At 35.5% G+C, this 26,589-nt stretch overlaps 1 protein-coding gene and 1 long non-coding RNA gene across 9 annotated transcripts in view; one reads left to right on the plus strand and one right to left on the minus strand.

Moving 5' to 3' along the window:
• Window positions 1-26,589, minus strand: part of CRB1 (crumbs cell polarity complex component 1) — a 280,501-nt gene that overhangs the window by 182,393 nt on the left and 71,519 nt on the right. The window lies entirely within an intron of this gene.
• Window positions 15,607-19,085, plus strand: LOC129048541 (uncharacterized). The gene is made up of 2 exons (XR_008510932.2): window positions 15,607-15,715; window positions 17,308-19,085. It is a non-coding gene; the product is annotated as an uncharacterized LOC129048541 (long non-coding RNA).

The following is a 26,589-nucleotide window of genomic DNA, read 5'->3' on the forward strand; positions in this document are numbered from 1 at the left end:
GTAAAGCTAGATGGTAGATAATTTTAAACAATGTCAAAACTAGATACAGACATCAGGTGGCACAATTATTTGTTATTTTTATATTCTACTGCTACTAATAATATCTCCTTTACTTCAGAGTAAAAATAAACAGAAAAAATGAAGAAGATCTTCTTTTCATTAAGAATAATTGGCCTCTTCATTTGAGCCTGGGTCTTATTTTAGCAAATAACTGATAATGGAAAAGTAGAATGGCTGGAAACCAAGTTGACGACACACAAAATGCTTGTACTTAGTGCAGCTTCATTAAAGATGAGACATTCAGGAAATATGTGTGATTTGTTGGTGCCTTGGGAAAGTATCTTGAACTATTAAAGAGAACTTGACATACCTTCTTACTTCCCTTCAGTTGCATGAAGGAGTATTTAGTTTCACAAATGTGTTTGCTTTTTCTGATTTTAATTTGATGTGGTTTCTAACACTAGCAGATTTTAGCCCAAGCTGACCTAAAGGGGCTCTTGTGTCCCTAGTTAATATTCCCCCACATTTTGCCATGAGATCTTATCTTATATTCTTTCATCAACTTTATGGCATAAATATTATTCTTTGGCCAACTTTATTCTGAATTTTCTATTCTTTATTTTGTCAATTACTCTACTGAGACAGTTGAACAGACTCAGAATTCACTCCTAACATTTAGCTCACCATTGCAGGCTTTGCCTTCCATTTTTCGGCCCCATCTTGTGTATATTAGCCCTTTTTAGGTCTTTATATTGCTTACTTTTTATTTATCCCTGAGATTTACAAATATAGGCATACCTCAGAGATATTGTAGGTTCAGTTCCAGACTACCGTAATAAAGCAAATATCAAAATAAAATGAGACACACAATATTTTTGGTTTCCTAGTGCATATAAAAGTTATGCTTACACTATACTGTAGTCTATTAAGTGTACCATTGCATTATGCCTGAAAAATCAATGTACATACCTTAATTTTAAAAAACTTGATTGCTAAAAAATGCTAACGATCATCTCAGCCTTTAGCAAGTCATAATCTTTTTGCTGGTGGGGGTCTTGCCTCCATGTTGACAGCTGCTGACTGATCAGGGTGATGGTTGCTCAAGGCTGAGGTGGCTGTGGCAATTTCTTAAAACAAGACAATAATAAAATTTGTTGCTTCTATTGACTCTTCCTTTCATGAAATATTTCTTTGTAACATGCTATGCTTTTTTGATAATATTTTAACCACAATAGAACTTATTTCAAAATTGGAGTCAATCCTCTCAAACCTCATTGCTGCTTTATGAGTTATGTTTATGTAATATTCTAAAATCTTTGTTGCTATTTTGACAGTGTTCACCAGGAGTAGATTTCATTTCACAAAATTCTTTTTTTTTCATCCATAAGAAGCAACTTTGCAGCATGATTTATAGTCCTTTGGGTATATACCCAGTAATGGGATGGCTGGGTCAAATGGTATTTCTGGTTCTAGATCCCTGAGGAATCGCCACACTGACTTAGCATGGCACATGTATACATATGTAACTAACCTGCACATTGTGCACATGTACCCTAAAACTTAAAGTATAATAAAATTTAAAAAAAGAAGCAACTTTGCATCCATTCAACTTTGATCATAAGATGGCAGCTATTCAGTCACATCTTCAGGTTCACTTCTAATTCTACTTCTCCTGCTATTTCCACCACATCTGCAGTTACTTCCTCCATTGAGGTATTGAACCCCTCAAAGTCATCCATAAGGGTTGGAATCAATTTCTTCCAACTCTTGTTACTGTTGCTATTTTGACCTCCTCCCATGAATCATGAATGTTTCTCAGATTATGAGACTACCATGCTACCTACTGCATTAATGAGGCACCTACAAATGTTCTGAATGGCACCTAGAGTGATGAATACTTCCCAGATGGTTTGCAATGGATTTTTCCCAGATTCACCAAAAGAATCACTATCTATGGCAGTGTTTGCCTTATAAAATGTATTTCTTAAATAATAAGACTTGAAGCTGGGCGTGGTAACTCACGCCTGTAATCCCAGCACTTTGGGAGGTTGAGGCAGGTGGATCACCTGAGGTTGAGTTTGAGACCATCCTGGCCAACATGGTGAAACCCTGTCTCTACTAAAAATACAAAAATTAGCCGGGTATGGTGGCACATGCCTGTAATCACAGCTACTCAGGAAGCTGAGGCAAGAGAATCACTTGAACCCAGCAGGCAGAGGTTGCAGTGAGCCGAGGTCGCGCCACTGCACTCCAGCCTGGGTGATAGAGTGAGACTTGGTCTTAAAAAAAAGGACTTGAAAGCTGAAATTACTCCCTGATTCATAGATGGGCTGGATAAAAACATTCATATCCTTGCCCATCTCCATCAGAGGTCTTGGGTGACTAGGGGCATTGTCAATGAGCAGTAATGTTTTGAAAGAAATCTTTTTTTTTTTTTTTCCTGAGCATTAGCTATCAACAGTGGGCTTAAAATATTCAGTAAACCATACTGTAAACAGACGTGCTGTCATCCAGGCTTTGTTGTTCCATTTATGGAGCAGAGACATAGTAGATTTAGCATAATTTGTAAGGGTCTTAGAATTTTCTGAATGATAAATGAACACTGGTTTCAGTTAAAGTCATCAGCTGCATTAGCCCCTAACAAGAGAGTTAGCCTGTCCTTTGAAACTTTGAAGCCAGGCATCAACTTCTCCTTTCTAGCTATGAAAGTCCTAGATGGCATTTTCTTCCAACAGGAGGTTGTTTTGCCTACACTGAAAATGTGCTTTACAGTGTAGCCACTTTAATCAATTATCTTAGCTAGATCTTAAGAATAACTTGCTGCACCTTCTACATTAGCACCTGCTACTTCACCTGGCACTCTTATGTTATGGAGATGGCTTCTTCCCTTAAACCTTATGAACCAACCTCTGCTAGCTTTCAACTTTTCTTCTGCAGCTTCCTCATTTCTCCCAGCCTTCACAGAATTGAGGAGAGCAGGGGCTTTGCTCTGGGTTAGGCTTTGGCTTAAGGAAATGTGGCTGGTTTGATCTTCTATCCAGACCACTCAAACTTTCACCATCTCGGCAATAAGGCTGTTTCACTTTTTTATCATTTGTGTGTGAACTGGAGTAGCAATTTCAACCTTCTTCAAGAACTTTTCCTCTGCATTCGCATCTTGGCTCTCTGGCACAACAGGATTAGTTTCAGCCTATCTTAGTCAATACGCCTTCCTCCCTAAGCTTAATCAGTTCTAGATTTTGATTTAAAGTGATAGTTGGGTGACCCTTACTTTCACTTGAACATTGAAAGTGTTATTAATTGGCCTAATTTCAATATTGTTTAGTCTCAGGGAATATGGAGGCCTGAGAATAGGGAGAGAAACAGAAGAACAGCCTATCAGTGAAGCAGTCAGACATACTGAACATTTATCAGTTAAGTTGGCTGTCATATGGGCATGGTTTATGGTGCCCCAAAACAATTACAGTAGGAACATCAAAGGTCATTGATCACAGATTAGCCTAACACATGTAACAAAATACTGAAAAAGTTTGAGTTATCACAAAAATTACCAAAATGTGACACTGAGACACAAACTGAGCACATGCTATTGCTTGATGCTGAGTTGCCACAAACTTTCAATTTGTGAAAAAAAATGCAGTATCTGTGAAGCACATTACTGTGAAGTACAATAAAATGAGGCACGTCTGTATAGCACATCATGGTCTACGGTGCCCTGCCTTTTTTGGTTCAACATTAGGTTTTAACAATTTATGCATGTAATTGCACATAACAGTAGTTCATTCATTTTCAATATTCTCTAACAACCTGTTATATAAATATACTATAGTTTGTTTATATAACTATACTTATATATAGTTTGTTTATATAACTATACCTATAGTTTGTTTATATAACTATAGTTATATATGAAAAATAAAAATACTTTTATTTTTCAAGATTTTTTGCTGTATGAACATTTTTGTACATATTTTGATTTGCACACGATCGCACATACACATTGAAGATTTTTCCTTTAGTGTGTGTGTGTAGAAGTGGAATTACTAAGTCAATTTGGAGTAAATTTGTGGTCAAATGTATAAAATAACCTCAAATTGCTTTCCAGAGCTTATGCCAATGTATACATGCATTAGTTCTATGTAAGAGTCACTCTTACTTGTTGTTCTACATGTCTGTCAGATTGGCTTTGTAAGATGTAATCATTTTTACCAATCTGGATACAAAATGGCATTTATCTGTGATCTGAACTTGCATTTCCCTGATAACTAGTGAGATGGACTGCATTTTCTCGTGTTTTTGACCATTCGTGTTTCCTCTTCTGTGAAATAGCTCTTCATGACTCATTTCCATTTTATTATTTGGTCCATTGTCACTTTCTCATTGATTTAAAGGAGTGCTTTATGTACTAAGATCATTATTATCTTGTTGACTGTATGCCATGCAAATTCCTTCTCCCAGTTTGTTGATTTTTTTTCTGCATTACTTACAGTATTTTTGACTATTATAGTTAATTTAATGTAATTGAATTTATCCTTAATTTTTTCATAATCACCACTTTTGTCTTAAATAAATGTATTCCTACATTGAGGTAATGAAATATTCTTTTGCTTTTATAAAGCATAAAATTTTTGCTTTTCCCATGTAATTAATTTATTTGGAATTAGTTTTTATGTATAAAATAGAAGATGATCTATTCTATGTTTTCCATATGAATAAATAATTGGGCAAAAAAATTTTAATACCATTTGTTCTGTTCCCAATGATGGCAATACCATTTCTGCTATGTATAATTTTCCATTTATATATGGCCTTTTCTGAGTCTTTGTTTTATATATTCACCCCTTGAGCCAATGTCATACTTTTTAAATTATTATAGCATTATAATAATTCTTGCTATATTATCTGGTAGGACATATTCCCTCCAAGTCATTATTCTTCTTCAGGAGTGTTTTAGTCAGTTTTATTTCTTTGTTATTCTCCTCAATTTTAGAATCAACTTGTTCATTTTGTCCAAAACACTGAAAATTATTAACCTCCAAAATTTGTGGAGAAAACTACTACTTAAAGGTTCCTCTCGCCTGAAGCATTTAATCCTCTTACCCCACTTTTTCATCCTCTGCAATTTACTTTCAGAATAAATAGAACCTGTTAGAGGTACCTTCTTTAATTCCCCTGTACAAATGATATAGACTTATCTACATCCATATACATCTATTCCTGTTTTCCTCCTACTAACCAGGCTACCAGGTTTTGTCTCTTTATCCAAGGATAAAATTTCAGTGTGCTCAGAATAAAATTCTTTTACTTCCCTATAAGGTCTTGCCTCTCTTTATTTTCCATCTGCAATTTCTCTTTTCTCTGTATGTAAGCATGTTCACATTTTTGCTAAAAATAGAACAAAAGAAAAGAAGCAAAGTACATAACATAAACCTCTTTATCTCTCCTTTATTTCCCAATGGCTCCTGTAGTATCTGCCTTCCCCTCTTTACAGCCAGACCTCTCAGAACAGTTTCTATGTTCACCATCTATTCTCACTCAGTTTCCACTCAGTGCACAGCCAACTGCCATCTGGCTATTGTCCTCACCACCCCATGAACCTACTGGCCAGGGTCCCCAGTAATAACACACTTGGAGTCATTTTCTTACTTGAAGTCTTGATATTTGAATTATCTTATCTCTCTGTCTCTTAAAAGCTATTCTTTTTTATAGCTTCATACTTTTCTGATTTTTTCTTTTCCCCTCTAAGTTCTATAGGCTCCTTTGTGAATTCTCTTTTCTCAGTTGTCATTTAAAATGACTGGTCCTTGGGGGCCCTCTTCCCTTTTCCCTGTGGACTCTCCCCTGGGTGATCCTCAATCATCAGATCTCTACTTGCTACGTATAGATTGATATCCCCCAAATTGTAATCTCTAGCACATCCCTCTTTCCTCAGCATGAAGGCTATCATCACACTATCTGACATCTCCATTCTAACTCAACTTGCAAACATACCAATGCTACTGGTCATCTTTCATCCTGCACTCCCATGCAGTACTTTTCCTCCTGCCATACTCCATACCTCAGCTAGAAAGTTGATGGAAGTACTGGCCACACAATTGATCATGCCAGAATCCTCAGGTTCATCATGGATCCTTCCTCATCTTTTCCTAACACATTCAATTAACCAAAAAATCTTGTGGACTCTAACTCCCAAAGACAACTAATATATTCATAATAGCACAATTTAATATTTTTCAAGTCTAGAAAGGAACAATTAGGAGCAGATAATCAACATGAAGAAAATCATGAGAAGGGGAAGGATTACAGCATGGATATCAGGAGTGTTGGACAAGGTGCAAACACAGGACAGAGTTGAGATTATGGCAAGCAGTTGATGGCATTTCAGATGACCCATGCCACAAGATTCAGTGGCCCAGTCGTAGGAAAACTAGAGCTCAGGATTAGAAAAGCCCAACATAGCAAGAACAAGATAATAAGAACAAACTCACCTAATAGGACTAGAGAATAAAGAGAGGAAGTCAATCAATGAGGAGACTTGTGTATTAGTCCGTTTTCATGCTGCTGATAAAGACATACCTGAGACTGGGTAATTTATAAAGAAAAAGAGGTTTAATGGACTCACAATTTCCCATGCCTGGGGAGGCCTCACAATCATGGCAGAAGGCAAAAGGGACGTCTTACATGGTGGCAGGCAAGAGAGAAATGAGGACCAAGTGAAAGGGGTTCCCCCTTATGAAACCATCAGATCTTGTGAGACTTATTCACTACCATGAGAACAGTATGGGGGAACTGCCTCCATGATCCAATTATCTCCCACAAGGCCCCTCCTAAAACATGTGGGAATTATGGGATCTACAATTCAAGATGATACTTGAGTGGGGACACAGCCAAACCATATCAACTTGGTTACCAGACAAATCAGTTCCTAAAAGTCTGGAGTTCCAATATCAGATAAATGGGATCTCAATGATAAATCACTTCACTTTAGTTCTGAAGTCTATCACTCTCTTCTTACCTGGAGATACAACTGACTTCTGGATCTGTAGCAAGGCAGTTTTGATACAAGAAAATATGAAGGAAATTCAGTGATCTAGTTGGATAACACTAGTAGAAATTAAAATGTACTGTTTACTATATTCCAGGCATAGTTTGGCACTTTCTAAATAATTTACCATGATGATGTCAATTAAGCTTCATAAAATAGTGTAAGTACCATTATTATTTCCATTTTATAGATGAAGAAAGTGAGGCTTGCAAAGGTAATTTTCTGAGGCAAAACATCTGGTAAGTAGTGGAGGTAGAATTCAAGGCCTGCAGTCTGGCTCTAGAGCCCCTGATTTTACCTGTGATGAAAAAGTGTTTCTTGTTAATATACTATGAACATTATTTGTGTCTCCATTTTGCAGATAGAAAAATAGTCCAAGAGAGATTTAAGCAATTTGTATTTTGTAGTTAGACAGTTCTAGAACTCAGATTCTCAAGTCTAGTGCTCATATTTTTACAGTCTTCTTCTGTCTATAAAATCTGTTAATGAAGGATTATGCCTTACTTTGTCTTAAGAGAAATTTTTTTTTAAATCTTAGAAGAGTTAAGATGCTATCTTTCTCAGATCTAATAGTAGAGAACAAAGTAGCTCTTTTCCAGCTATGTGATGCTGTTTCACAGTAAGCCTGGCTTTTGTCTTTATGAAGACATAATACTTTATTAGGATCATCCTAGATACAAAAGGTCTCAGGCAGAAATAAGATTAGATCCTCAGCCATATGTCGCACTTAAGAGAAAATATAATTCACAATCTTGTACAGTCTGACAAATATCTCCATTAACAAATCTTAATCATGTGGGTGGACGAAAGGAGGGTGACCAAAATAAAGCTGCTCAAATATATTTCAGCTATTAAATGCTGAAGTTCTGCAGACACAAAGGCTTGAATTGTGCCATTCCATTATCAGTGAAATATAAACTACAAAATATACCATGATGAGACACACAACTCAGTGATACTGTGAAGTTCTTGAGTGTCTGGTTCCTCTCTTTCTTTGGCTCAAAAAATTTTTACTTGCAGAATCTATATCCTACAAGACAAAGCTCCAAGTTACTTCTTCAAGTTCAGTTGCTCTAAACTGCTGGATATCCCACACTGCTCTCAGTTGTCCTTATTTTGCTTCTGACCCTTGCTCCTGCCTGCCTCTTGGGATTTGACACAATACTTTGGTTTTCAGCTTTGATCCTTAGGACTCAGGTGTTTAGTACCCTGATGACACAATCCAGCACCACCCTCACTCAGGCCTTGGGCCAGCTACAAGCTAGAAGGCAACAGGACAGCATTTAAAGACCATTGAAAAAGGATTAACAATTCTATAGCCTTCCAAGAGGTTGAAAAATGTTTATGATTTTATGAGAATTTAGAGTTCTTACATATCATTTATGAAAAAAAACTCCCCTCCCAAACACTCAAGGAAAACAAACTTAGGTCTTTTTATTATTATTATTATACTTTAAGTTCTAGGGCACATGGGCACAACGTGCAGGTTTGTTACATATTTACATATGTGCCATCTTGGTGTGCTGCACCCATTAACTCATCATTTATATTAGGTATATCTCCTAATGCTATCCCTCCCCTCTCCCTCTACCCCACGACAGGCCCTGGTGTGTAATGTTTCCCTTCCTGTGTCCAAGTGTTCTCATCACTCAATTCCCACCTATGAGTGAGAACATGTGGTGTTTGGTTTTTTGTCCTTGCGATAGTTTGCTGAGAATGATGGTTTCCAGCTTCATCCATGTCCCTACAAAGGACATGAATTCATCTTTTTATGGCTGCATAGTATTCCATGGTGTATATGTGCCACATTTTCTTAATCCAGTCTATCATTGATGGACATTTGGGTTGGTTCCAAGTCTTTGCTGTTGTGAATAGTGCCGCAATAAACACATGTGTGCATGTGTCTTTATAGCAGCATGATTTATAATCCTTTGGGTATACACCTAGTAATGGGATGGCTGGGTCAAATGGTATTTCTAGTTCTAGATCCTTGAGGAATTGCCACACTGTCTTCCACAATGGTTGAACTAGTCTATAGTCCCACCAACAGTGTAAGGGTTCCTATTTCTCCACATCCTCTCCAGCACCTGTTATTTCCTGATGATCGCCATTCTAACTGGTGTGAGGTGATATCTCACTGTGGTTTTGATTTGCATTTCTCTGATGGCCAGTGATGATGAGAATTTTTTTTCATGTGTCTGTTGGCTGCAGAAATGCCTTCTTTTGAGAAGTGTCTGTTAATATCCTTTGCCAACTTTTTGATGGGGTTGTTTGATTTTTTCTTGTAAATTTGTTTGAGTTCTTTGTAGATTCTGGATATTAGCCCCTTGTCAGATGAGCAGATTGCAAAAATTTTCTCCCATTCTGTAGGTTGCCTATTCACCCTGATGATAGTTTCTTTTGCTCTGCAGAAACTCTTTAGTTTAATTAGATCCCATTTGTCAATTTTGGCTTCTGTTGCCATTGCTTCTGGTGTTTTAGACATGAAGTCCTTGCCCATGCCTGTGTCCTGAATGGTATTGCCTAGGTTTTCTTCTAGGGTTTTTATGGTTTTAGGTCTAACATTTAAGTCTTTAATCCATCTTGAATTAATTTTTGTATAAGATGTAAGGAAGGGATCCAGTTTCAGCTTTCTACATATGGCTAGCCAGTTTTTCCAGCACCATTTGTTAAATAGGGAATCCTTTCCCCATTTCTTGTTTTTGCCAGGTTTGTCAAAGATCAGATGTTTGTAGATGTGTGGTATTATTTCTGAGGGCTCTGTTCTGTTCCGTTGGTCTATATCTCTGTTTTGGAACCAGTACCATGATGTTTTGGTTACTGTAGGCTTGTAGTATAGTCTGAAGTCAGGTAGCGTGATGTCTTCAGCTTTGTTCTTTTGGCTTAGGATTGACTTGGCAATGCAGGCTCTTTTTTGGTTCCCGAGGAACTTTAAAGTAGTTTTTTCCAATTCTGTAAAGAAAGTCATTGGTAGCTTGATGGGGATGGCATTGAATCTATAAATTACTTTAGGCAGTATGGCCATTTTCACGATATTGATTCTTCCTATCCATGAGCATGGAATGTTCTTTCATTTGTTTGTGTCCTCTTTTATTTTGTTGAGCAGTGGTTTGTAGTTCTCCTTGAAGAGGTCCTTCACATCCCTTGTAAGTTGGATTCCTAGGTATTTTACTCTCTTTGAAGCAATTGTGAATGGGAGTTCACTCATGATTTGGCTCTCTGTCTGTCTGTTATTGGTGTATAAGAATGCTTGTGATTTTTGCACATTGATTTTGCATCCTGAGACTTTGCTGAAGTTTCTTATCAGCTTAAGGAGATTTTGCACTGAGAAGATGGGGTTTTCTAAATATACAATCATGTCATCTGCAAACGGGACAATTTGACTTCCTCTTTTCCTGATTGAATACCCTTTATTTCTTTCTCCTGCCTGATTGCTCTGGCCAGAACTTCCAACACTATATTGATAAGGAGTGGTGAAAAAGGGCATCTCTGTCTTGTGTCAGTTTTGAAAGGAAATGCTTCCAGTTTTTGCCCATTCAGTATGATATTGGCTGTGGGTTTGTCATAAATAGCTCTTATTTTTTGAGATACGTCCCATCAATACCTAGATTATTGAAAGTTTTTTAGCATGAAGGGCTGTTGAATTTTGTCAAAGGCTTTTTCTGCATCTATTGAGATAATCATGTGGTTTTTGTCTTTGGTTCTGTTTATGTGCTGGATTATATGTATTGATTTGTGTATGCTGAACCAGCCTTGCATCCCAGGGATGAGGCCCACTTGATCATGGTGGATAAGCTTTTTGATGTGCTGCTGGATTTGGTTTGCCAGTATTTTATTGAGGATTTTGTCATCGATGTTCATCAGGGATATTGGTCTAAAATTCTCTTTTTTTGTTGTGTCTCTGCCAGGCTTTGGTATCAGGATGATGCTGTCCTCATAAAATGAGTTAGGTAGGATTCTCTCTTTTTCTATTGATTTGAATAGCTTCATAAGGAATGGTACCAGCTCCTCCTTGTACCTCTGGTAGAATTTGGCTGTGAATCCGTCTCGTCCTGGACTTATTTTGGGTGGTAGGCTATTAATTATTGCCTCAATTTCAGAGCCTGCTATTGGTCTATTCAGGGATTCAACTTCTTCCTGGTTTAGTCTTGGGAGAGTGTATAGGAATTTATCCATTTCTTCTAGATTTTCTAGTTTATTTGCATAGAGGTGTTTATAGTATTCTCTGATGGTAGTTTGTATTTCTGTGGGATCGGTGGTGATATCCCCTTTATCATTTTTTATTGCGTCCATTTGATTTTTCTCTCTTTTCTTCTTTATTCGTCTTGCTAGTGGTCTATCAATTTTGTTGATCTTTTCAAAAAGCCAGCTCCTGGATTCATTGATTTTTTGAAGGGTTTTTTGTGTCTCTATCTCCTTCAGTTCTGCTCTGATCTTAGTTAACTCTTGCCTTCTGCTAGCTTTTGAATGTGTTCGCTCTTGCTTCTCTAGTTCTTTTAATTGTGATGTTAGGGTGTCAATTTTAGATCTTTCTTGCTTTCTCTTGTGGGCATTTAGTGCTATAAATTTCCCTCTACACACTGCTTTAAATGTGTCCCAGAGATTCTGTTATGTTGTGTCTTTGTAAACTTAGGTCTTAACTTAAAGGCAAGCCTTCCTGGAGAATATAGACAGGAAAGCAAAGAGCATTATGGAATGAAACTTGCAATGTTGTATGTACACATGTATGTATATATAATGCATTATAAGTATATATGCAATCTAAAATTTCAATGAATAATAACAGGCTGTCCAGGAATGTGCTCTATTAAGCACTATGCGTGCTAAGGACTCTGGAAACTGAAAAGACAAATATATGTGGCATCTTGAAATAAATATAAAATCTCTAACTAATTTTGCTTTTACTGTAGAAGGATAACAGCATGAACTAAAATCCAACAGTCATGAATTTTTGATTATTGAATTGAGATAAAAGTCAATCAAATGAAATTTTATCATCAGCAGTTATTTGAAGCTATTTTGAGTATAAGATTTTCGCAGTAATCACAAACATTAATTTGATAAAACATGTAACCAACTAATGTTAGAAAATTAAGGAAATACTGAAATATTAAATATCTCAATGTAATTAAAAGCTAAAATAAAATACTTGGAAAGTGCCATATGTTTATTATCCCATAGTGTTGAATAAAGTAAAAATCAATTCGTTAGAATGGGATAAAAGACACATGTCCACTCACTTATATATTTAAATATTTTCATTATTAACATTTTTATTTAAATGAAGTTTTTAAAGACTATATTGTCCAAGAAATGAATTATCTTGCATGGAAATATAAATATTACTAATTAAGTTTTAAAATGTCGTCATCCTAGCTCTTGAAATTATTATTTTTAGTACTTATTACCTATTCAAATGCAAGTTTACAAAAGTTGAACTAGTCTGTGAGATTGTCATATAAGTATAAAATCGAGAAGATTAATGTCCATAGTATATTTTAGTTTCATTTCTCATTTTGAAAGCCATTTATTTTAAAGAAAAATTCTTTCTTGATTAGAGCTCATTACAATTAAGAACACATTTAGTACCAGAGAGCCAGGCACAAGAAACATAATTTCCTGCAAAAGCATGTCATTTTAACACAGATATCTTTACTTTAGTGAATGGATAATTAACTTCTATTTTTAGTGAGAGGGCAAATGTACATAAACTTAAAATCCTCCCATTACAAAACAATCAGAAATAATGAATCAAATACAACAAATATTATTTAAATATGTAAGTGAAGAAAAGGGAGATCACTAGGTAACACAGGGGATGAAAGAGCTGAAAATCAGCATGACACTCAATGGACATTCATACTGTGTCTGTCCTGTTGGCTGATAGAGGGGACAGAAGAAGGAAAAACGGATCCCTTGCATCAAGAGATTGGTTTTTAATGGTCATGGAAAGGAGCTGGGGAGATGCGAAACTGAGCTGTTCAGGGAAAAAGAAGGCCTAAAAAATAATCTTCCTACTGTCAGGGATGTGGTGAGCAACAATGAAGCTAATGACTTCCTGTCCTTTCACATCTTACCTCCAGGAAATCAAAACCCTGAGACTCTGCATCTATCCCATTTTCAGTACCCATATGATCTGAGATCCACTTCCCTTCAAACACACACACACACACACACACACACACACACACACACACACAAGAAAGGGAACATAAAAAACTGATTTTGAGCCAGTGGTATCCTTGGCCACTTTGCAAAAGCACAGCAAAAAATGTTCTACAGGGATATGACCAGGATGCAGTTCCAAAAGGTACTCATAGGATAAATACAATAAATGTTTTTGAAAACCTCTTGAAGAAAGGCTCACAATAAAAAATTATAAGTCATAAGAAAAACAAACAAGGAAAAAGTTAGCAGAAACAATAGATAGATTAGATCCCCAACACTTAAGATAGACTGACAAATATAACTTTTATATAACTAGATAAAAATAACTATATATAACAACTATATACTTAAATAGCTATAGATATATAATCATCTACATAAGATATATAACTATAGAGAAGATATATAACTATGTAAGATATATATCTTTATAAAATTTTAAATTGTAATATGAAAAATAAAGCACATTATATAAAAAAGAATAGGTCCATTTTAAAAGGCAAATAGATCTGTTGAAAAGGAAAATGTAGGCACTGACATTTAAAACTAAATCAACAAATTAGTGCACATTAGACATAGCTGAAAAGAAATAGATGAAAGGAAAATATGTTAGTAAGATTAATAGACAACAATGTTAGAAGAAAAGGTTCTGATATTCATCTAATACGAATACTGAGAAAGAACAGAGAGAATGGCGAAGAGACCGTATTCAAAATGATAAATGGTTCAAATTTTCCCCAAACCCAAGAGGTTTGTGAAACTTCACATTCAAGAAGCTCAAAAAGTCTTAAGAATCATAAATAACATTTAAAAAAATAAAGATACAGTAAATATAAATCCCCAACCAAGGCACATCACAATACACTGAAGATAAAGAAAATGCATTAAGAAACCAGAAAGAAAATAGGGAGCACCTACAGAGGAACTAAAATTAGAGTGAAATGAGAGCACAATTTTCCATGGAAGAAAAAAGACAGACAAAATATTTTCAAAAACAAAATATTATTCAAGAATTAGAGAAGATAATTATATTTCAGGGAAACATTTCCTGCTTATTGACAGAACGACAGAATAGTAAGAGATATAACTAAGAAACAAAATGGGTATGGTTTTGTGTGTGTGTTTCTTGTACTTGGGATTTGTTTTTTGTTTTGTTTTGCTTTGTTTTTGTTTTTTTTGGTCTGTCTCTCGTCTGTCTCATTGCAGCTCTCCTCTCAGGTACTCTGTCCTGAGAATTTCATCTGTCTGGGTCTCCTCAAACATTAGGCTCTACATGGAGCATTCTCCGCATGCTGTTGCTTATTCAAGTTTGTTTGTTTTTTTAACCTGTGTATTCATAGTTTTCATCCTTTTTAGAGAAGTTTGGCCATTATTTCTCCAAAACTTTTTATTCTCACTCTGTTTTTCCAGGGAGTCCAATTTTGCATATCTTAGACTTTGTAAAGTTGTCACAGTTTTGTGGGTGTTTTGTTTGCTTTGCTTTGCTTTGTTTTCTAATCCTTTATTCCTCTTTGTGTTTAATTTTGGATCATTTCCATTGCTATGTCTTCAAATCACTAACCTTCTCTTCAACATCTAATTTGTCATTCATCCTTTCCAACGTACTTTTCATCGTATACCTTGTAGTTTCTGTCTCTGTAAGTTTGATTTGAATCTTTCTCATATCTCATATTTCTACTTAACTTTTTGAACATCTGGAGTACGGTTGTAATAACTTTTAGTGCCCTTATCTGGTAATTCTAACATCTGGATCAGTTTATGATCTGTTTTGATTGATTGATTTTTCTCATCATTTGGGTCTTATTTTCCTGCTTCTATGCATGCCTTCTTGAGCTTTGTTCTGCAATATAGTTGTTTAGAAACAGTTTGATTCTTTTAGGTCTTGCTTTTAAGATTTGTTAAGCAGCACAAGAGCGTATCGAATCTGGAGGAGAATATTTGTAACTACCGAAGCAATATCCTACCAAATGTTTCATAAATCATGGAGTTATTCAGTCTGGCTACTGGGCACAGGTACAATTCTTAGCCCTCTATGAGTGCTGGGCATTATTATCTCTAATCATTTCAGCTTTATTCTTTCCCAGGTCTTGGGAACTTTCCTTATATGCAGGTGCTGATATAAACTCAGCTGAATACTAAAAGGAGCTTCTGCAGATCTCTGGTCTGTCTCTGTGCAGCTCTCCTCTCAGGTACTCCGTCTCGTGAATTTCAAATGTCTGGGTCTCCTCAAACACTCGGCTCTCTATGAATCCCTCTCCCTGTGCTGTTGCCCAGAAACTCTCTCATGGTAGTAAGTTCAAGCAATAGGGCTCACCTTGTTTGTTTTCCATTTCTTAGGGATGACTACTCTTCATTCTCTGATAGCTGATGTCTTGGAAACCATTGTTTCATATGTGTTGCCAGGTTGCTTTTTTTTATTGCTTCAGGCTGGAGACTGAATCCAGTCTCAGCTACTCCATCTTGCTCAGAAGTGGACACCTCTTCAGAATATAGTTGTAAAATGTAATGTATGGATTTGTTTTTACCTGTTTGTGTAGCTAAGGAGAAAATAATTCCAGGTGGATCATTTGGCTAGTTGTATTTCTTTTTCCTTCACGAGTAGAATAATTCTATTTGTGAGCCATCCTTGGATAAACTGCACATGAGGAAATTTTGCTTTGTTACTGTCTCTAACATCTTCTTTCCCTAGCGCCTCTCTCCCTTGCAAGAAGTCAGAGCCTCCATGCTGCTGTGGGATCAATCAGGGATCCCGTTACAGAGACCACCATCATCAATTTCATATGCTTACAATCTCCCCAAAACTCTCACCGTTGACCTATTTTAGATCTTTTTGTTTCAAGTCCCTACTTTAAGTTAGGAAACTGAAAGTAAATCTATGTTGATGGGTTAATGTAAAATTGTCCTTTTGTAATGGAAACGTTCTGAAGAGCTTGAATTCACAAAAATGACAAACTCTGAGGAGAAAATTTTGGATGTGGCAGCAGGCTACCAGGAGCAATATATTAGCCTGGTCACAGTAGGTGAAACTATTTTGCAGTTCCAAGGGCCAGAACCACTTATGGTTCCCAACTCATGGTTTATCAAACTAAGTCCTTTATTACCAAGTTCTGCCTTTCTGATTTCTAAAATATAACATATTACTGTATTTTCTAATTAGCTCCTATATATTCAGGCCATATTCCAGACACTCATTTTACCTCTCCTGTGACCTATGAAAATATGACACAAATATGAATTTTTGAAATTTTCTAAGTGTATAAGAATTGTGCATTAAACGAATCTATCAACCTAACTTTACTTTGAGAACTTCTGTTATGAACTTTTTTTCATAAATATCTAATTCTCTATGAAGCAGAAAATTAATAGAATTCAAAATAGTTTTTCTTTTTCCCTTGAATGGAACAAAATAACTCAAATGCTTAAATAACCAAATTAAATATCCATTATTTCTGATGACTATACGGCTTTGCATTAAATTACAGATATAAACAAAAATTTTATGAAATTACAATGCAAAACATGGGAACTATGTTAGTGATTTCTTCATTAAATCACAGAGCTGGAGGGTGCATTTAGAGGTCATCCAAGGTAGCCAGTGGTCTTCAGACACTAAGCGCCTACAATAGTACTGAAGTTTAAGAAAACTTTATTATATTCTGTGCAAATGTATTTCAAAATTCATGTTTCATTACAGGTGTAAAGGCCTTTTAGTAATTAGGATAATTTGGACAGAAAGTTGAAATTTGTTACATTAGTATTGGGAAGATAAATTACAAATAAACAATTAGTAAATGTTTAGTTTTCTAAGGTCTATCGTTATCAAGACCTATAGGTGGTTTAGTGGGAATAACAAGAAGTTTTAATTCTGTTCTAGCTCTGTCACTTACTTTGTCAACTTGTCAAATCACTTAACTTCCATGAGAATAATTGTGCGCTATTTTAAAGTATAGATAACTGGTACCTTGCAGGAGTTTTATAAGATTCAGAGTTTATATACAATTCTAAGTATTCGGTTCTCAATAAATGAGGTTGTTACTGTTGCTATTGGGAAAAGACTGTGCCCTTTGATAGATAACCTTCTCTCTATTTTCTAGAAAACAAGCAATCAAACTGATGCCACATGAAGGAAAAGAAAAATCTCTTTTTTCTTGGCTTTTCCCAGTCCTGGAGCACCAATAATTAGCTTTTCCTTCCTTTAAAAAGCCATGAAGGGGCTAAGAAGCTAGGAATAGTACTGAGCTACAGTGAGTACAGAGAAAGGCCTATACTCTTTCAAGTCTGTATCACAGGAAACATTGTGACCTCACATTCTAAGTCTTGAGAGCACACACAAGCCCGAGGAATTAAAACAAGGAGAGAGAAAGAGATTCTGCTCAAATTCAAAGAATAACTAAATAAATTAACTAGTAATTGTTAAAAATTAATATTTGTTGAGAATGTTTCAACTCTATCCAGATGATTCTCTTTCATTATTTAATCAGCATGTGTGTTTCCCCTGGCATGGCCTTCCTTGGTAAATATGGGAGAAGGAGCTTAGTCTCCTGAGTCATCCACCTGTGCTCCACTGCTGCACAGAATACTTCACCACACCACAGGTTACGCCTCACTTTGCTGTCAGTCACCACATCAAACGTCTGGACTGCGATGCCTCAAGAACAGTTGTTTCTATCACATTGGCTTCAACAGAAGTCCAATGTGGGACATGTTATATCTGTTCATAGCCCAGTTGTAATATTTGCTACCATTCTACTCCCCAAGCTATAAAAGTAATAAAATCGAACTGAAGATCTGGCAAGGCAGAGAGGTTTTATAAGCAGTAACACTGATGTGTTAAAAATGAGAATTTGACATTCTTGTAACTAGTCTGTTGTACATCCCACTGAGAGGAGTATTTTACTGGCTATTTTTCTCTAAAGGGGGGGGGCCTTCTACCAAGTTGCCTCATCTATTCTCTTATTCCTTATTTCTGTCCCCATCGTCTCTCTATTTTCACCCTCTGACCGCCAAATTCATGGTTATTTATTATAAAAAGTAGTTTAGCTACCATCTTCTTGCATAACCCTCTTATAAGCCGTGCTCTCGGACCAACTTCTCTTTTCACTACCCTTTCACTTCCTTCAACCAATATTCCCAGTTACCAACTAAGTAACTTCCTAATCAAGGGGACTTTTGTGTTGATATGAATGATCCTTCACAGTTTAATGACCAACTCACACTCCAATAGCCTATTTCAGCAACGACTCTCAAGACCATGACTTGCCATCATCCCTCAATATTCCTGTAATGAATATTTAAAGTCATCTATGATAACCACTGACCTGTAACACAACATGATTTCAAGGACATCATAGGATTTAATTTTATTTGATGTGAAAGGAATCTGACAGAGGCATATGATTTTAGCAGCAATCATTTTGAAAATTATCAATGAAGAAAAGATATTACAACCAAGCAGTGGATTCCTTTGTTCTATTATTTTTTTAATTACAATATCAGAATATGCACTTTATTTGTCAATTTTGAAAAAACAAATTCAATGATTCTGTGAAGTTTTGTTTGCTTACTACGTGTCAAGCACTATCCTGAGCATTTTATATACTGAAAAAGGACTAAGAGCTGTTTCTTTGGCCTTCTCTCTGGAAACCCCTGAAGACTAGACCTTTGATTTGCAGCAGCAACTGAGGAATAGTTAGATATTTACCTATATTGATGCAAGATAAATAAGAGTTCCATGGAAACGACTAAGCGTGTGTAACTCATTGTCAAGGTTGTTTAACGAGTAATTGGGAACTAATGAAATGAAGCTGCCCTGAAGAAATAGGGCTAATCACATAAACCTGATTAGATGTGACTACTCAGTCACATACACATGGCTTGATATAAAAACTGAAGGGAAGATCTCAGAGCTGATGGTTTTCCCAAGCTGAAGTTGTATTCAATCAGCTTTAGTCCTTGTGGCCACACACACCCAGGGTGCAGAATGACTGGGACATCCAAAGCTGTGTCTGAGACTCATGAGACCTCTGCTGTGCTGTCGTTGTGCATGCCATGACACTGGTCCTGTGCATTTTCTTCAAGACAAGTAAAATTGGTGCTTGATGAAGTCTATTGTGAATCTCAAGTCTGACTATCAATCAAATCAAGTTAAGACGTAGTAGAGTGTCACACATTCATTTTTCATTTAATCCTCACAACACTCCTATGCAGTTTAAAATAATTATTCCAATTTTGCAGATGAGAAAACATAGAATTTAAGTAAAATGATTCAAACACACATAGCTTATAATTGAAATAAACTATCTCTCCTTTCTTGAATATTTTTGAAACTGGTATTTTTCTAATATAACTTTTCAGTATTTAAAAATAGCAAATATTTACTTAATACTTCTGTCTATATATAGCTACTTCTGTTAGTAGCTCTGTGACTTAAAATTTATTGTTTGAATAACTAAATTATTTTTAAAATAAAATTTATTTTAATATAAATAATATTCTGTTTTATGTTTATTGAAGATTTTTTGCCTACTTATAGAAAATGTAGAACCTATAACAAAATTAAAGAAAAATATTGCAATCCCTTGTAATTTCAATGTCCAGTGATAATTGCTATTAAATTTCTAGAAACTGTGGTATAAAGAAACAGTGGTATATCTATATATATCTATCCATCTAGATAGATAGATACATGATGGAATACTACTCAGCCATAAAAAGGAATGAATTAATGGCATTTGCAGCAACCTGGGTGGAATTAGAGAATATTATTCTAAGTGAAGTAACTCAGGAATGGAAAACCAAACATCATATGTTCTCACTCATAAGTGGGAGCTAAGCTATGAGGATGCAAATGCATAAGAATGATACAATGGACTTCGGGGACGCAGCAGGAAAGGGTGGGAGGTGGGTGAGGTATAAAAGACTACAAATTGGGCTCAGTGTACACTGCTGAGGTGATGGGTGCACCAAAATCTCACAATCATCACTAAAGAACTTACTCATGTAACCAAATACCATCTGTTGCCCCAAAAAACCATAGAAAAAAAAAGAAAAAGAAATTCTAAAATGTTTCCCTCCAGAATTTTTCTTTGGTTTTTCCAAGCATATTTTTTACACCACAAATTGCATATTATAGATTACATAAGATTTGACATCCTGATGTGTTTATTTTATTTTTTTATTTTTGCTTAACCTTTTTGGAAAACAAAAATGACCTTTTGACTAAGTGTTGAGATTCTTTCCCCCTTCCTTGCCCACTGGCATACCTTTGGCTCTGTTTGCTCATCTTCCATACACCTATATTAAAAAATGTACCTTCACTGGCTTTATTCCTGGGCTTTTGTGATGCGGAATCAAGACAAACAGAAAGAAATAAACAAAATTTGGGAACCTAGGAGAGGGGACTTATATAAGAAAGAGTAGAGATTTATTTCTGAGAGAAAAAAAGAACCTATGAGAATTTCAAGAGAAAGGTCCAACCTTTTTCAGAGGTTAGACCTTAGGAAGTAGTGAGAGACATTGAGAACATAACAATGGAGAAATAATATTTTTACAAGACATTGAGAACATAAAATGGAGAAATAATATTTCTCTGTGCCTTATATTCTAATTGTATATGTGTATATATGTGTGTGTTTCTTAAGAGACTGCAGGAAATATTTAAATTGCTTTAATTTACTTTTGATTACTGGATTGTGTTTATTTCTTTGATCCCAAAGCAACACAATTTATGTTTTAAACATTTTATTAGTATAAACGTGAAAATTTGAATAACATTAAGGTTATTTCTGATTTTTTACTATTATACATAACATATGGCTTCCTTCACATGCTATTTTTTGCTCTCATTTTCAACTATTTCTGCTAGAAGAGTTACTGGACCAATGAGCAGGAACACTCATATTTAAGCCTTGAATCTATAGTGTAAAATTATTTTATAGAACTTCTCTCTAGATTTTTTGTGTTCTCTCTTCTTATTCTAATAAGTAGTCCAGAGGATGGACTTGATGATAGTTACTGAATTTGTAAGTAAGGACCCAACTCTTTATCTTCTAACTGGGTCTCCCCTTTGAACTTTGGAGGCATATATCCAACTGCCTGCTGGATATTTTCACCTGAATGTCCCTCCAATATTTCAAAATAAAGAGATTTAAATTGTAACAATTCATCCTACATTTTCCGTGCATTACTATTTTAGATAAAGTCATACCGTTATTTAAGATACATAAACTAGGAGCCTGGAAATCATTCTTCGCTATCCTCCCTTTTGCTCTCACCCATTTCTCATTAAACAATAAGTTACTGTTCCTCTGAAGTATCTAAGCTCATTCTGCTTCGTCCTTACCAGGACCACACTGTTTGAGGTCTCCATCATTTCATGCTAGGTCTCTCTAACTACAGCCTTGCTTTCCCTTCTTTATTCCCTTCTCATTCTGGCCAAGTCTGAGCATGCCAGGGTTCCTATTTAAAGTCCTTCAGTGGCTTTCAACCCCTCTTCATGGCACTTCCCAACATGTGAAGAGTAGGCTAAAGGGTGCCAGAGCTGCAAAAGCCACCAAGTGGTCACCTCTGGTTGTCAACAGTCTTGACTACATGAGCAAGTATGGTGCACAGATATTATCCTCTCTCTACAGGCCACAGTGTGAAAACATTTGGGAACCTCTGACTACAAGAAAACTCTAGTATAAGATAATTCATTATAGCATTTAAAGCCTTTAATTATGTGGACACTGCCCATATACCCTCATCTCACATCGCTCCCCACTGTTTCATTTTTCTATTAAGTCCCAAATGCACTGTGCCCTTGGTTGTTTCTTGCCTTTTTCCCACTTCTGCTCTTTCTACTTTTTCCCTCACATCAGTCTTTGCCACACTTTAAGAATCAATAATCGACCAACTTTCACTTTGTTAACTTATGGATTAGTGTCTCTTAAAACCTAGTCTGTAAATGACATGCATCACAATTACATAAGACTTATTTTTTTAATTGATTTTTTGGTCCTACACAGGAACAGTGAAATCATAGCATCAGGAGTTGGAGCACAGAAACCCATCATTTAATGACCACCCCCGATGTGTTTATTTTACATATTAAATTTTTTAATCCAATGTCATACATACAATCTCACTGACCAATGTACTTTACAAAATATGATTACATATATGTCAGGAAAAACAAAAGCATATTGAGTTAAATAAATGTTTGAGTCTTCATAAACATGAGTTTACCAGCCATGAACAATTAACAGTGAAATATCCACTAGAAAAAGGACATAACAAAAACTATCCTTCTTTTAAAAAATAGTTATATTGATGGCAAGGACTACAACTGACCCTAAGAATTAATAAAACATATTTTTGTGACAATCTGTAACCTAAGCAATTCCAGTACACATTACTGCCTATTAGAGTTTTAAAAAATGCCTTAAAGAAATGTACTTGATAGAATACATGTTTGGTATGATATCTGGATTTTTTAAAACCAGTTTATTCCCAAAACTCTTGGCTCTCTGAAATTCTATCATCAGTCACACAACAAATTCCCTTCGAGGGCATACAGTATGTTGATATTTGAAATTATACTTGCATCACATGTAGCTGGTGATGAATACATGATAAATTATCTTTAATACCTATATTTCTTATGGTTTGAGCAATAGATTATTATTCACAGGTGGAACCTACTTACAAGCTTGATTGACGATCTTTTCACTGCATCTCTCTCCCTTATGTTTTTCTGATTTACGATTAACAATTATATTTACATTAATGCTTCCCTTCATAAAGCCAAAAGTCTGGATGCAGAGTTTCCATGCTGTATCTATAGAAGGCTATTTAATTCAGAAGGACCAAAAGTTTTAAATTGTCCATGGTCTTATGAATGGTGACGTTGGTATTTCCAAATTCTGACCGTGTGATATGGTTGTGTGAAAACTACTCACATTAAAAAATAATTTAAGCATCTAAATCAACAATTTAGTGGCTTTACTTGTGCACTCCAAGCCTTAGATATCTCTGCAAAATGGGAATAATAAAATCTTCATCACAAGGTTTGAATTAAATGAGATAAACCATGTAAAAACATTCAGCCTAATGTCTGACATACAGAAATTGGGTAACAGAGGTTAGTTGTATCTGGTAGGCAAGGAAAACATGAATCATAGACCCCTCTAGTTTAAAAAAAAGGCTTTAGAGATGTATTATCTCCAAAAACAAGGAATATGAGAATAAAAGGGTAGGGGGTAGTGGGCTGCTTTCACTATTGACATTGAGTCCCTCTACATGGACACAATTGCTATTTCCCAGCCTACAGAAAAAACTACGTTGATGCAAACTTTGCCTTAGTTCTATGGCTATTCTGAACTTCAAGCAGTTCATATAGCTAGCCTGCTAACTGAAGCAGCTGAGTAGAAAGAGTTAAACAACACATACATTTCCTGATTTCAGTTGCTCCGTAGAGGGGTTGTTAAAAAAAAAAAAAAAAGCCAGAAAACAAAAAAAAAAAATTGATATAATGAGGTTAGTGAAGAGAAAGCAATTTATATTTACGTCTATAATTATTTGAGTTTATAATTACAGAAAGTAAGGCTTTAATTATTTTATGATTACTTTAGGAGAAATTGTAGAAATACAGTCAAAACATAATGAGTAGGCTGTAAAGGCTTCTTTTAAGGCTCCTAGTCTGTGAAAGTATTAAGTAGCTCCTTGCAATATTGTGTTTGATGTAATTTTCAGGCATTGATATATAAAATGTAAAGTTTTACATTTCATTTTTCCTCTCTTTCCTTACCCAACCTCTGGTATAGGTGCTAATGATAAGTGAAATGAGGTTAGAGGGAAATAGGAATTCCTAATCTACAAACTGTATATGCTGTTTGCCAAATCTGAGTTGACCATAACCTCAAAATATAACTACTTTCATTAGGGCTAATAATTTCGAAGCAAGCTTGATTATATTTTCTTTCAGAAAACATTTCTTCATACACAAGACTAGTTTTATTTTTCAGAATAAAATTTCTACGTCTATCTACACGTGAAAATAGCAGCCAGATCCATGCACAGAGCTCTGACATCATTTTAAAAAGTGTGATGATTTTCTTAGGCAAAAATGTCTGGACAGCATTTACACATATGCCCACCCCATTAGAGTGTACATGCCTGGAGAACAGTGGACCTTGCTCATTTTAACTGCTTAATATATAGTTGCTGATATAATATTTTTGTCAAGTCTTTTAAATTTCTAATATTTATTTTAATGGTTATTTAAAGAAATTTGTTTATAAATTGATCCCTGGAAGTTGGAAAGAAGAAAAAAGATGGAGTAGAAAACATTATTTGTTCCAAATATTTTATGCCTGAATATGGACTTTAGTCCATTAATGTCCAGCTTAGCCACATGACCTGCTTTTGTTAATGAAATGTGAGCCAAATTGAGGTATGTCAAAGCTGAGCTGAAGCTTTTAAGAGCTATTGTATGCTTCCTCCATTACCTTTTTCCCTCTGCCATTAAAACAGTGTTCTCTAAAAGGGAATGCCCCTGCAGATTGTGTTCTAAAATGAATGTCTTAATCTGTTTAGGCTGCCAAAACAAACTATCATAGACTAAGTGGCTTTATAAACAAGAGAATTTTTGTTGTTGTTCTTGTTTTGGAGACTGGAAAGTCCTAGGTCAAAGCACCAGCAGATATGGGGTCTGTCCTGGGCCAACTTCTGGTTCATAGGTAGAGGGCCATCTTCTCCATGTGTCCTCACATGGTGGAAGGAGTAAGGAATTTCTTGGAGGTCTCTTTTACAAGGGCACTAATCCCATGTGTGAGGCCTCCACCCTTGTGATCTAATCCCCTACCAAAGGCCCCACCCACTAAACCCACCACTTTGGAGATTAGGGCATATATATATATATATGTATATATATATATATACACACACACACACACACATATATATATACACACACACATATATATGTGTATATATATATGTATATATTCATTTGGGGAGAGGGGACAAACATTCACTTTAGCAATGAAGAATACAGACAAGGCAGAGCTGCAGCCAACTTGCACACAATATGTGGTGGAAACAAGATATACACCTTGTTTTAACACTAAGATGTGTTTGTTTTTTGTTGCAATGTAACCTAGTGGAAGCTGGATCATGTAGAGTGAGGTCACTAAACACACTCTGCTCATCAATGTCTATGATTCAATTACCTAGAATAATCATGAAATCATAAAATGTAGGCCTTGAAAAAAATGTGGTAATTAGATAATATAACCCCCTCATTTTACAAGTGAGAAATTGGAGACTTAGAAAGTTTAAATGATGCATTTATAGATACACAACTGATTGTGGGCCAGAGCCAGAATCTGTATTTACTGACACTACTCATTTAAAAATTAATGCTGAATATAAATATTTATTCTTCAGCTATATTAAAAGAATAATGGATAATGAAAATTATAGACAGAAACACAATAATAATAATGCATCACCTGTGTGAAAAAGTTATTGCTGCAAACCCGCAACTGATTATTTCAATGGTGTTGCTTAATTTGTTGAGTTAATTTCATTTTCTCTCCTTGTATTCAAAACTACAAATTTGAGACCATCTAACTAGACATAATTGCTTGTTGTACAGAGCTGGTCTCTGTGCAAAGCAAACTGAATTGTGTTGAGATTGAACCATAAACTCAGCCTCATTAGCACTCTGCTCTCACTAATTTGCCGAAAGTAAAATAAGTATTTAAAGGTTCCAAGAATTCTGAATGTAGAGAAAAGAGTCATCCATCTGGGAATTATCAGGACAATTACGTGGAGAACCAAAAAGACTACACAATGAGGTTAATCTAGGTTACATATCAGCCATTCCTGCTTTGGCAGATTTTAGTCACAAGAATGGGATAGTGGTTGAAACTATAAACATTTTACTCTGAAAAAATTTTAAAGGTAGAATGAAAACTTTTATTATTTAGGACTAACTTTTTTAAGAAAAAATAAATCTTCCCTAACTCTGATTTGTAGTGTTTGCCAAATTCTGTGATGAAATTACTTCAACTGTGGCTGATTTTAAGCCACCAACGCTTTAATAACTGGCCTTTTAAATTCCTCAATGTTTATCTTTTGGAATAAATAAGCTGGTGTGAGCTTGTGGGAGGTTTAGAATCTGACAGACTTGTTTTAAATCTCAGTTGTATCCCCTTGTAGCTGTGTTTTTAGTATGTACCCTAGGCTGTCATTTGCTTAAGGTGTCCTAATGGTCTTAATAGCTACTATGTAGTATGATTGTAAGAATAAGAGATACTTATGGTAAAACCCCTGACACCTTTCCTAATTTGCCCTGTTTTACTCAATCCACTTCAGTTATGTTGGACAACTTA

The sequence above is a fragment of the Pongo abelii genome, chromosome 1, assembly GCF_028885655.2.
Source record: "Pongo abelii isolate AG06213 chromosome 1, NHGRI_mPonAbe1-v2.0_pri, whole genome shotgun sequence".
Taxonomy (NCBI): Eukaryota; Metazoa; Chordata; class Mammalia; order Primates; family Hominidae; genus Pongo; species Pongo abelii.